At 41.3% G+C, this 12,352-nt stretch overlaps 1 pseudogene; it reads right to left on the minus strand.

Moving 5' to 3' along the window:
- Positions 1-1,664: 1,664 nt before the first annotated feature.
- LOC111750855 (prostaglandin-E(2) 9-reductase-like) overlaps positions 1,665-12,352 on the minus strand; it is a 35,064-nt pseudogene continuing 24,376 nt past the window's right edge.

Here is a 12,352-nt window from a genome sequence, read left to right on the forward strand (position 1 = left end):
GTAGTGTTAGACAACTAAATTACACTGGACTTTATTTTAGCTCAGCAAGAAGGTGTTTGTGCTGTCTTCAACACCTTTTGCTGTTCAAGGATAAATACCTTAGAGGATTAGAACAAGACATCTCTAAAATACTCCAAAAGGCCTCTTGGTTACATAACATTCCCCTATCACACCACCATCCTTCCTTGACGTTTTTTAGCTGGTTGCCCCAAAACATTGGGTGTAGGATATGTTCCTTTCTATTAACCTGTCTTCTTCTTCTAATCACTGTAATTATTATTATTAAAACAAAAAAAAAAAAAAGCAAACAAATCCATTGCCCTTGAGTCAATTTCAACTCATAGTCACCCTATAGGACAGAGTAGAACTGCCCCATAGAATTTCCAAGGAGTGTCTGGTGGATTTGAACTGCTGATCTTTCGGTTACCAGCGATGGCACTTAACCACTACACCACCAGGGTTTCCAGTTATTATTATAAGGCTTGTTAAATATATAATGCATTGTGTTTCTCATTGCCATAGCCAACTTTCAAGGCATATGACCAGGTGATGAATTATGTACTTAGGAAAAGCTGATTTTTCAAAAAGGTTTGGTTCTGAAGTCAAACCCTGTTTACAGTGCTCGTTATTTATTTTAATGTGGCCCTTTTCCCTATTTTCTCCCTGATCAGAATCTGTTCACCACAAGGATAAAACCCAAAGCTATAGCAAGGTGAAGCTGGATAGTGTTCAGGTACTGAAAGACCAAATGGTGTCTGGTTGCTAAGGAACAGCATCCAAAATGTAAGAAAACTTCCAGAAGAGCAGCCTAGCTACAATAAGAAAAAAGACTTCTAGGTCTAGATTTCAAAGAGAAACATGGTGAGATCAAGTTCCACGCAGAGAGAAGACATCTGGAAAAAACAGTTTAAAGACTCACACAGAACAATCATTCACAGAGATTCTAGGTCTTTGCAGAAGACTGGTAAAATCTTCATGGGTGATCTGTTGTTCCCTAGGCAGTGGCTTGATGAAGAGGGATGTGTGAGAAACTTTTTAAATATTGAGGTGCCAGTAGGTCTAATTGGGGAGATTTCAGAACTAAAATTAAGCACTCCATTCAGAAATTAAACTGAGGATTTCACTTCCACGCTACTAATAACCATTAAGAAAGAAAAAAAAAAAAAAGTTGCCATGGAGTTGATTCCGACTCATAGCAAACTATAGGACAGAGTAGAACTGTCACATAGAGTTTCCAAGGACCACAAGTTGGATTTGAACTACCGATGTTTTGGTTGGCAGCCTTAGCACTTAACCACTACACCACCAGGGTTTCTGTTGTGCCTATAAGGCAAAGCATTCCATTACAGGTAAGCTGAAGGTATGCTCTCTCGTGGTTCATTCCTTCAATGAATTATATTTGTTTAAATATCAAATTAGAGTGTTGGTCCAGTGACTTCATGTGGACAATAGGGAATATCTGGGAAGCCACACGGGAAAAGACCAACAGAGACTGGTATGAAGAGGAAGATTGGGTGATTGGGGAACTGAGAAACAGATTGGGAGGAGACTTACTTTCCCTTCTATACCTTTTATACAATATAAATTAAAAAAAATTTTTGTGTGTGTAAACCAGACAATAACATTTTAGGTTGCTCCAGGAATAGGGTCCCTTTCTGTAGGCACTCAGGGAGGAAGAGATTGTCATCAGGTCCTTGGACCTCACAATTCAGAGACCCAGCAGGTTAGATGAGAATCATCCATTGCGTCTCGTTAGGTGGACACATGAGGAGAGAGAGACTCGGAGCCTTCAACTGGTTCCTGACAAAAGAATCCTAGAGTACTGGAGTCTGAAAAATCACCTAATCCAATTACTTCTTTTTAGAAATGAAAATGACATGCCTCATGCTCAGGGTTACAGAGTAAATTGCAGGGAACACTAGAGTCCAACTCTCTGATTGTTGCCCAATCCTTTCCCAGTCAGCCTCTCTTGTACAAGAAGGAGAAAAACCCTAACTAATGTACATAAGGCATATGTGCATGGGAAATGCCAGAGATAACAAAAGGGCCCTAAGATGTCTTGAGCCTTACACTGAACAATGCCTCTGAAGGTTAGGACTTAGCTCCCCAGATGCTCACAGCCCTGCTCATCACCTGCATGTTCTCTTTGGTCCTCTTCTCATTGTGACTCTTGGCCAGGGCCAAAACCCCATACTGTAGCTGGTAGCGAAGGGCAATCAGGGCTGGGGATTGCTTGTGCTTTCTTGCCAGGGCACCTAGAACTGGATCATCCAAGAGAACAGTGAAGCTCTGGTCCACCCTAGAAGGAAATACAGAAATGCTGAACACATGAGGCTGTATTTTCAATCTGTCAAGAGGCTTCCAAAACAGACTAAGGTGGTCCCCTCTTGACTAGTGGTTCTACACATATGGTCTCTAGACCAGCATCATCTGCATCACCTGGGAGCTTGATAGAAATGCAGATTCTAGGGCTTCACCTAGATGTATTGAATCAGAGCTAATGAGGTCCCAGCATTCTGTTTTAAAAAGCCCTCCAAATCATTTTGATGCTCTCTTGATTTTTAAAGAAGGAACCCTGGTGGCGCAGTGTTAAAGTGCTTGATGCTAACTGGAAAGTCATTGGTTCAAAGCCCCGCTCTGCAAGAAAGATGTGGCAGTCTGCATCCATAAAGATTTACAAACTTGGAAACCCTGTGTGTCTACTTTGTCTCTCAGGTTTGCCTATTAGAATAGACTAGATGGCAATGGGTTGAATTTGAAAAAAATGGTTCCAGGCCCTTGGACTTCCTCCTTTACTTTTCAGTGGCTGTTGTTCTTTTCTGGGTGTAGCCCCAGAGGAAGGAGCATGAGAGTGGGAAGAGAAATGGGAAGATTTGGATAACTTTTATTTTCATTTTTCTAAGATATTGGTGAAAACAGGGTAGGCCCCGAATGAGAATGATTCATTCTCATCCTTAATTATAGTGTGTAGTTTTTTTTTTTTGTACAGGAGTTTACGAAATGTTTTTAGATGGTAATTTCTTTCTATCCTCATAGACCTGGGAGTTACTTATTATTTTCCTGATTTTAGATATAAAACAAGTAAAGCTTGTGGAGGGTCCTGCTTGAAACATGTTAATCAGTTAAAAAGTGTTAAAATCATGATTTGAGCTAACATTTTTTGTCTCTGTTTTTGAATCATGTATGGATTTTAATGTAGACATGTATTATAGATGTAGAGACTACAAATTAGAGATGCACATGCCAAGCCCTAAGAATACGGCAGAATGCCTGGGCTTCGCAGGACACAGTTAAAGATAATCAGCAACCTAGCCCTTAGGTAATGAACTAGTTTGCTTCTTTAGATTTAACTGTAAATTAACATCCTGAGTCCCTAGCCCATACTCCAGACAAATAGGTGCCCAGACCAGCTGTCTTCATCCCCTCAGCATCCCCTCAGCAGACAGGTCTCCCCGTCCCCCGCCCCCTGGCCCCACAGCCCAGAACTGCAACATTTGTCTTCTTAAGCAAACCGATATTTCAGAGGAGAAAGGATTTCAAAGCACATGACATTTTTTTAATTAACTTTTATTAAGCTTCAAGTGAACGTTTACAAATCCAATCAGTCTGTCACATATAAGTTTACATACATCTCACTCCCTACTCCCACTTGCTCTCCCCCTCTTGAGTCAGCCCTTTCAGTCTCTCCTTTCGTGACAATTTTGCCGGCTTCTCTCTCTCTCTATCCTCCCATCCCCCCTCCAGACAAGAGTTGCCAACACAATCTCCAGTGTCCACCTGATATAATTACTTCACTCTTCATCAGCATCTCTCTCCCACCCGCTGACCAGTCCCTTTCATGCCTGATGAGTTGTCTTCGGGGATGGTTCCTGTCCTGTGCCAACAGAAGGTCTGGGGACCATGGCCGCCGGGATTCCTCTAGTCTCAGTCAGACCATTAAGTTTGGTCTTTTTATGAGAATTTGGGGTCTGTATCCCACTGATCTCCTACTCCCTCAGGGGTCCTCTGTTGTGCTCCCTGTCAGGGCAGTCATTGATTGTGGCCGGGCACCAACTAGTTCTTCTGGTCTCAGGATGATGTAGGTCTCTGGTTCATGTGGCCCTTTCTGTCTCTTGGGCTCTTAGTTGTCGTGTGGCCTTGGTGTTCTTCATTTTCCTTTGTTCCAGGTGGGTTGAGACCAACTGATGGATCTTAGATGGCCGCTTGTTAGCATTTAAGACCCCAGACGCCACATTTCTAAGTGGGATGCAGAATGATTTCATAATAGAATTATTTTGCCAATTGACTTAGAAGTCCCCGCAAACCATGTTCCCCAGACCCCCGCCCCTGCTCCGCTGACCTTTGAAGCCTTCATTTTATCCCGGAAACTTCTTTGCTTTTGGTCCAGTCCAATTGAGCTGACCTTCCATGTATTGAGTGTTGTCTTTCCCTTCACCCAAAGCAGTTCTTATCTACTGATTAATCAATAAAAAACCCTCTCCCTCCCTCCCTCCCTCCCCTCTTCGTAACCACAAAAGTATGTGTTCTTCTCAGTTTTTACTATTTCTCAAGATCTTATACTAGTGGTCTTATACAATATTTGTCCTTTTGCCTCTGACTAATTTCGCTCAGCATAATGCCTTTCAGGTTCCTCCATGTTATGAAATGTTTCACAGATTTGTCACTGTTCTTTATCGATGCGTAGTATTCCATTGTGTGAATATACCACAATTTATTTACCCATTCATCCGTTGATGGACACCTTGGTTGCTTGCAACTTTTTGCTATTGTAAACAGAGCTGCAATAAACATGGGTGGCATATATCTGCTTGTATGAAGGCTCTTGTATCTCTAGGGTATATTCCGAGGAGTGGGATTTCTGGGTTGTATGGTAGTTTTATTTCTAACTGTTTAAGATAATGCCAGATAGATTTCCAAAGTGGTTGTACCATTTTACATTCCCACCAGCAGTGTATAAAAGTTCCAATCTCTCCGCAGCCTCTCCAACATTTATTATTTTGTGTTTTTTGGATTAATGCCAGCCTTGTTGGTGTGAGATGGAATCTCATCGTAGTTTTAATTTGCATTTCTCTAATGGCTAATGATCGGGAGCATTTTCTCATGTATCTGTTAGCTGCCTGAATATCTTCTTTAGTGAAATGTGTGTTCATATCCTTTGCCCACTTTTTGATTGGGTTGTTTGTCTTTTTGTGGTTGAGTTTTGACAGAATCATGTAGATTTTAGAGATCAGGCGCTGGTCTGAGATGTCATAGCTGAAAATTCTTTCCCAGTCTGTAGGTGGTCTTTTTACTCTTTTGGTGAAGTCTTTAGATGAGCATAGGTGCTTGATTTTTAGGAGCTCCCAGTTATCGGGTTTCTCTTCATCATTTTTGGTAATGTTTTGTATTCTGTTTATGCCTTGTATTAGGGCTCCTAGGGTTGTCCCTATTTTTTCTTCCATGATCTTTATCGTTTTAGTCTTTATGTTTAGGTCTTTGATCCACTTGGAGTTAGTTTTTGTGCATGGTGTGAGGTATGGGTCCTGTTTCATTTTTTTGCAAATGAATATCCAGTTATGCCAGCACCATTTGTTAAAAAGGCTTTCTTTTCCCCAATTAATTGACACTGGTCCTTTGTCAAATATCAGTTGCTCATACGTGGATGGATCTATGTCTGGGTTCTCAATTCTGTTCCATTGGTCTATGTGCCTGTTGTTGTACCAGTACCAGGCTGTTTTGACTACTGTGGCTGTATAATAGGTTCTGAAATCAGGTAGAGTGAGGCCTCCCACTTTCTTCTTCTTTTTCAGTAGTGCTTTGCTTATCCGGGGCTTCTTTCCCTTCCATATGAAATTGGTGATTTGTTTCTCTATCCCCTTAAAATATGACATTGAAATTTGGATCGGAAGTGCGTTATATGTATAGATGGCTTTTGGTAGAATAGACATTTTTACTATGTTAAGTCTTCCTATCCATGAGCAAGGTATGTTTTTCCACTTAAGTATGTCCTTTTGAATTTCTTGTAGTAGAGCTTTGTAGTTTTCTTTGTATAGGTCTTTTACATCCTTGGTAAGATTTGTTCCTAAGTATCTTATCTTCTTGGGGGCTACTGTGAATGGTATTGATTTGGTTATTTCCTCTTCGGTGTTCTTTTTGTTGATGTAGAGGAATCCAAGTGATTTTTGTATGTTTATTTTATAACCTGAGACTCTGCCAAACTCTTCTATTAGTTTCAGTAGTTTTCTGGAGGATTCCTTAGGGTTTTCTGTGTATATAATCATGTCATCTGCAAATAGTGATAACTTTACTTCCTCCTTGCCAATCCGGATACCTTTTATTTCTTTGTCTAGCCTAATTGCCCTGGCTAGGACTTCAAGTACGATGTTGAATAAGAGCGGTGATAAAGGGCATCCTTGTCTGGTTCCCGTTCTCAAGGGAAATGCTTTCAGGTTCTCTCCATTTAGAGTGATATTGGCTGTTGGCTTTGCATAGATGCCCTTTATTATGTGGAGGAATTTTCCTTGAATTCCTGATTTGGTAAGAGTTTTTATCATAAATGGGTGTTGGACTTTGTCAACTGCCTTTTCTGCATCAATTGATAAGATCATGTGGTTTTTATCTTTTGTTTTATTTATGTGATGGATTACATTAATGGTTTTTCTGATATTAAACCAGCCTTTCATACCTGGTATAAATCCCACTTGATCATGGTGAATTATTTTTTTGATGTGTTGTTGGATTCTATTGGCTAGAATTTTGTTGAGGACTTTTGCATCTATGTTCATGAGGGATATAGGTCTAAAATTTTCTTTTTTTGTAATGTCTTTACCTGGTTTTGGTATCAGGGAGATGGTGGCTTCATAGAATGAGTTGGGTAGTATTCCGTCTTGTTCTATGCTTTGAAATACCTTCAGTAGTAGTGGTGTTAACTCTTCTCTGAAAGTTTGGTAGAACTCTGCAGTGAAGCCGTCCGGGCCAGGGCTTTTTTTTGTTGGGAGTTTTTTGATTACCGTTTCAATCTCTTTTTTTGTTGTGCGTCTATTTAGTTGTTCTACTTCGGAATGTGTTAGTTTAGGTAGGTAGTGTTTTTCCAAGAATTCATCCATTTCTTCTAGGTTTTCAAATTTGTTAGAGTACAATTTTTCGTAGTAATCTGAAATGATTCTTTTAATTTCATTTGGTTCTGTTGTGATGTGGTCCTTCTCGTTTCTTATTCGGGTTATTTGTTTCCTTTCCTGTATTTCTTTAGTCAGTCTAGCCAATGGTTTATCAATTTTGTTAATTTTTTCAAAGAACCAGCTTTTGGCTTTGTTAATTCTTTCAATTGTTTTTCTGTTCTCTAATTCATTTAGTTCAGCTCTAATTTTTATTATTTGTTTTCTTCTGGTGCCTGATGGGTTCTTTTGTTGCTCACTTTCTATTTGTTCAAGTTGTAGGGACAGTTCTCTGATTTTGGCTCTTTCTTCTTTTTGTATGTGTGCATTTATCGATATAAATTGGCCTCTGAGCACTGCTTTTGCTGTGTCCCAGAGGTTTTGATAGGAAGTATTTTCATTCTCGTTGCATTCTAAGAATTTCCTTATTCCCTCCTTGATGTCTTCTATAACCCAGTCTTTTTTCAGGAGGGTATTGTTCATTTTCCAAGTATTTGATTTCTTTTCCCTAGTTTTTCTGTTATTGATTTCTAGTTTTATTGCCTTGTGGTCTGAGAAGATGCTTTGTAATATTTCGATGTTTTGGACTCTGCAAAGGTTTGTTTTATGACCTAATATGTGGTCTATTCTAGAGAATGTTCCATGTGTGCTAGAAAAAAAAGTATACTTTGCAGCAGTGGGGTGGAGAGTTCTGTATAAGTCAATGAGGTCAAGTTGGTTGATTGTTGTAAGTAGGTCTTCCGTGTCTCTATTGAGCTTCTTACTGGATGTCCTGTCCTTCTCCGAAAGTGGTGTGTTGAAGTCTCCTATTATAATTGTGGAGGCATCTATCTCACTTTTCAATTCTGTTAAAATTTGATTTATGTATCTTGCAGCCCTGTCATTGGGTGCATAAATATTTAATATGGTTATGTCTTCCTGATCAATTGTCCCTTTTATCATTATATAGTGTCCTTCTTTATCCTTTGTGGTGGATTTAAGTCTAAAGTCTATTTTGTCAGAAATTAATATTGCTACTCCTCTTCTTTTTTGCTTATTGTTTGCTTGATATATTTTTTTCCATCCTTTGAGTTTTAGTTTGTGTGTGTCTCTAAGTCTAAGGTGTGTCTCTTGTAGGCAGCATATAGATGGATCGTGTTTCTTTATCCAGTCTGTGACTCTCTGTCTCTTTATTGGTGCATTTAGTCCATTTACATTCAGCGTAATTATAGATAAATAAGTTTTTAGTGCTGTCATTTTGATGCCTTTTCACGTGCGTTGTTGGCAATTTCATTTTTCCACATACTTTTTTGTGCTGAGACGTTTTTCTTAGTCAATTGTGAGATCTTCATTTTCATAGTGTTTGACTTTATGTTAGTTGAGTCGTTACGTTTTTCTTGGCTTTTATCTTGAGTTATGGAGTTGTTATACCTTTTTGTGGTTACCTTATTATTTACCCCTATTTTTCTAAGTAAAAACCTAACTTGTATCGTTCTATATCGCCTTGTATCACTCTCCATCTGGCAGTTCAATGCTTCCTGTATTTAGTCCCTCTTTTTGATTATTGTGATCTTATACCTATTGACTTCCATGATTCCCTGTTATGTGTATTTTTTTTTTAATTAATCTTAATTTGTTTGTTTTTGTGATTTCCCTATTTGTGTTGATATCAGGACATTCTGTTTTGTGACCTTGTATTGTGCTGGTATCTGATATTATTGGTTTTCTGACCAAACAATATCCTTTAGTATTTCTTGTAGCTTTGGTTTGGTTTTTGCAAATTCTCTAAACTTGTGTTTATCTGTAAATACCTTAATTTCACCTGTATATTTCAGGGAGAGTTTTGCTGGATATATGATCCTTGGCTGGCAGTTTTTCTCCTTCAGTATTCTGTATTTGTCGTCCCATTCCCTTCTTGCCTGCATGGTTTCTGCTGAGTAGTCTGAACTTATTCTTATAGATTCTCCCTTGAAGGAAACCTTTCTTTTCTCCCTGGCTGCTTTTAAAATTTTCTGTTTATCTTTGGTTTTGGCGAGTTTGATGATAATATGTCTTGGTGTTTTTCTGTTGGATCAATCTTAAATGGGGTTCGATGAGCATCTTGGATAGATAGCCTTTCGTCTTTCATGATGTTAGGGAAGTTTTCTGTCAGGAGTTCTTCAACTATTTTCTCTGTGTTTTCTGTCCCCCCTCCCTGTTCTGGGACGCCAATCACCCGCAGGTTATCCTTCTTGATAGAGTCCCACATGATTCTTAGGGTTTCTTCATTTTTTTTTTTAATTCTTTTATCTGATTTTTTTTCAGCTATGTTGGTGTTAATTCCCTGGTCCTCCAGATGTCCCAGTCTTCATTCTAATTGCTCGAGTCTGCTCCTCTGACTTCCTATTGCGTTGTCTAATTCTGTAATTTTATTGTTAATCTTTTGGATTTCTACATGCTGTCTCTCTATGGATTCTTGCAACTTATTAATTTTTCCACTATGTTCTTGAATAATCTTTTTGAGTTCTTAAACAGTTTTATCAGTGTGTTCCTTGGCTTTTTCTGCAGTTTGCCTTATTTCATTTGTGATGTCTTGAAGCATTCTGTAAATTAGTTTTTTTAATACTCTGTATCTGATAATTCCAGGATTGTATCTTCATTTGGGAAAGATTTTGATTCTTTTGTTTGGGGGTTGGAGAAGCTGTCATGGTCTGCTTCTTTATTTGGTTTGATATGGATTGTTGTCTCCGAGCCATCACTGGGAAACTAGTTTTTCCAGAAAATCCGCTAAAAAAAAAATGAGTTCAGATCCCTATCAGAGTTCTCCCTCTGGCTCAGGCTATTCGGATGTTAATGAAGCCGCCTGGGGAGGGTGGGGGAGGGATCAGAGAGATAGGAGAGTAGCACCTCAGAATATAGCCAGAGTTGCTTGTCTTGCTTGGAATGACTATTATATCTGAGATTTCCGCAGGGCGCGTCGCCTATGTATGCTGGCTGTGTGGAGATTGCACCCGGGGGGTCTGGCCCTCTGGAGTCAAGGTCAGATCCTCCGCTTCCAGCCCCACGTCCAGCGTCAAGGTTCCCCTACTGGGACGGGGCACTCCCGACTCCAAAATCAGTCGCTGCCTCCCGGGGACTCCCCGTCCTGCCTACCGCGTCGCTGCGCCGCCCCCGAGAACTGGCTGGGCTGCCCCCCGGGGTCAGCTCAGGCGAGCGGAGCAGCTCCCTGTGCCTGCACCGTGACCGCACGTCCCGGCTGGGATGCTGTGCTCCCCGCTCCAAGACCAGTCGCTGCCCCCTGGGGACCTCCCCCACAGGCCGCGTCGCCACGCCGCCCGTGCAAACTGGATGGGCCCCCCCCCGGGTCTAGTTCAGGGGGATGGAACTGCTTCCCGCTTATGCAGTACCCGCACCCTGCCAAAATCCAGGCGGGACAGTTCCCCGGCTGGGACGCTGCTCTCCCCGCTCCAAGACAAGTCACTGCCTCCTGGGGACTTCTCCCACCGGCTGCGTCTCTACGCCGCCCGCGCGAACCGGCTGGGCCCTCCCCGGGTCAGTTCAGGGGGGTGGAGCTGCTTCCCGTGCTTATGCCATACCTGTGACCTGCCAAAATCCCGGCGGGACGGTTCCCCGGCCGGGACGCTGCTCTCCCCACTCCAAGACCAGTCACTGCCTCCCGGGGACTTCTCCCACTGGCTGCGCCACCACTCCGCCCACGCGAACCGGCTGGGCCCCCTCCCGGAATGAGTTCGGGGGCCAGGGCTGGGCCCCTTGTTTGTGCCATCTGCCCCCCTGGGCTCTGCCCCAAATCGGGCGCCGAAGGTCACCTGACTGGTACGCTGGCTCCAGGCTCTGAAAACAATTGCTGCCTCCCCGTATTTGTTCGTTCTCCGTCTCTCAATCTGTGTTTGTTGTTCAGGGTTAGTAGATTGTTATGTATGTGATCGATTCACTTGTTTTTCTGAGTCTTTGTTGCAAGAGGGATCCGCGGTAGCATCCACCTAGTCCACCATCTTGGCCCCTCCTCCTCCATCTTCTTTTGATTCTTCCAGCTTCATTCAATATTTTTCTCCATAGACACTTCAATATTGCAGTTCAAGACTTAAACTTTGTCTTCAGTTCTTTCAGCTTGAGAAATGCCAAGCGTGTTCTTCCAATTTGGTTTTCTAACTCTAACTCTTTGTACATTTCATTGTAATACTTCACTTTGTCTTTTCAAGCTGCACTTTGAAATCTTCTGTTCAGCTCTTTTACTTCATCATTTCTTCTGTTTGCTTTAGCTACTCTATGTTGAAGAGCAGATTTCAGAGCCTTTTCTTTCTTTACTGTCTCTTTAATGACATTTTACTTCCTTTTTTTAATATAGTGCTTTAGATAAAGGTTTACAGAACAAATTAGTTTCTCATGAAACAATTAGTTAATACACATATTGCTTTGTGAGATTGGTTGCCAATGCCATGATTGTGTCCACACTCTCTCTGTCTTGACCTTGGGGTCTCTGTTTCCATTTGTCCAGCTTTTCTGACTCCCCTTGCCTTCTTGTCCTTGCCCCTGGGCTGGTATGCCCATTTAGTCCCATATACGTGGTTAAGCTACATTTATTGTTGTTTGTTTTATAAACCTGTATAATCTTTGGCTGAAGGGTGAACCTCAGGAGTGACTTCAGTGCTGAGTTAGAAGGGTGTTCGGCGTTCATACTCTTGGATTTTCTCCATATCTCTTCAATTTGTCATTCTTGGCATAGTTGACCATATGATTGTCCAATTCAAAGTGGCCAGTACCAGTCCATTTCAGCTCACTAATGCCTAGGGTATTGATCTTTATGTGGTCCATTTCATTTTTATGACTTACAATTTTCCTAGATTCATATTTCATATATTCCATGTTTCAATTATTAATGGATCTTTGCAGCTATTTGTTCTCAATTTGAAATGTGCTTCCCACTTAGCAAATGGAGGTCCTGAAAACTCTACTCTGTCCAAAGGCCAGCTCTACCTTGAGTAGGCAAGTCTTCCGCATTTGTAGTCTGAGTGCCTTCAAACCTGATGGGCTCTTCTTTCTGCATTATACCAGACAATGTTTCACTGGCATTCATAAGGCTTTCACTGGCTAATTTTTTCAGAAGTAGACCTCCAGGTCATTCTTCCTAGTCTGTCTTAGTCTAGAAGCTCCATCAAAACCTGCCCACCATGGGTGACGCTGCTGGTTTTTGAAATACCAGTGGCATAGGTTGCAGCATCATAGCAACACTCAAACCACCA

Source organism: Loxodonta africana, chromosome 4 (genome assembly GCF_030014295.1).
Source record: "Loxodonta africana isolate mLoxAfr1 chromosome 4, mLoxAfr1.hap2, whole genome shotgun sequence".
Taxonomy (NCBI): domain Eukaryota; kingdom Metazoa; phylum Chordata; class Mammalia; order Proboscidea; family Elephantidae; genus Loxodonta; species Loxodonta africana.